The sequence below is a fragment of the Littorina saxatilis genome, unplaced genomic scaffold, assembly GCF_037325665.1.
Source record: "Littorina saxatilis isolate snail1 unplaced genomic scaffold, US_GU_Lsax_2.0 scaffold_422, whole genome shotgun sequence".
In the NCBI taxonomy this organism is placed as follows: domain Eukaryota; kingdom Metazoa; phylum Mollusca; class Gastropoda; order Littorinimorpha; family Littorinidae; genus Littorina; species Littorina saxatilis.
In genome coordinates this window covers 102,902-104,032 of record NW_027129409.1, presented here as the reverse complement: position 1 = coordinate 104,032, position 1,131 = coordinate 102,902, and positions in this window count along the sequence as shown.

Here is a 1,131-nt window from a genome sequence, read left to right as displayed (position 1 = left end):
CGTCTCATCGGTTCTTGTGCATGACGTATGTAATAGACGTGTTTTACCTAAGGGAAGGAACTGGTTGTAAACCCACTGGCAGTGGGTCCCATGGCAGTTAGATTTTGCTGACTTTGTTCTGGATAAAGTAGATATGTGACTTTGCTTCTTTACTGATATGTCGTTCAAGCCTGTCCTTAATTTAGCCCGAAGTCGACTTCGCGAAATCTTTTTTACCGAAAACTCAGTGCTAAAGCTCCGTGTGGGCAGCTTCGCGAAGTCTTTTCACAGAAAACTCAGTGCTAAAGCTCCGTGTGGGCAGCTTCGCGAAGTCTTTTCACAGAAAACTCAGTGCTAAAGCTCCGTGTGGGCAGCTTCGCGAAGTCTTTTTACCGAAAACTCAGTGTTAAAGCTCCGTGTGGGCAGCTTCGCGAAGTCTTTTTTACCGAAAACTCAGTGCTAAAGCTCCGTGTGGCCAGCTTCGCGAAGTCTTTTTACCGAAAACTCAGTGCTAAAGCTCCGTGTGGCCAGCTTCGCGAAGTCTTTTTACCGAAAACTCAGTGCTAAAGCTCCGTGTGGGCAGCTTCGCGAAGTATACTTCGCGTAGTCGACTTCGCCCCGTTAAGGATAGGCTGTATCGTCAATGTGTACAAAGATTGCACGACAACGGCAGCTCATTGGTTCTCAAGCGTGACGTATGCAATGCATGCAATCGTACTCATATGCTTCTTTCTATGTATATCTAGCAATGCTTGCCCGCGCTTTATAATATGTTTTTCTCATAAAGAACCCGAAAACGTGCTTTATTGACTATAATCTTGGTTCTCAAGCATGACGTATGCAACGCAATCGTACTCATATATATAGGCTTCTTTCTATACATGTAGATTGAGCAATGCTTGCCCGCGCTTTATCATATAATTTTATTTAAAGAACCCGAAAAAGTGCTTTATTGACTATAATTCTAAACTTTTTTGAATAAAGAAATAAACAAGTTCAAAAGACATTGTTAGTTTATGAAACGTTTATTTTAAAAGCACACCAAGAGAAAACTTTCACGAGTATGTTGACTTAATAAATGTTATTTGTATTTTCCATCAACATATGACATTTGACACAGATTGAGAAGGTGAGCGTTCCTCCAAGACAGTG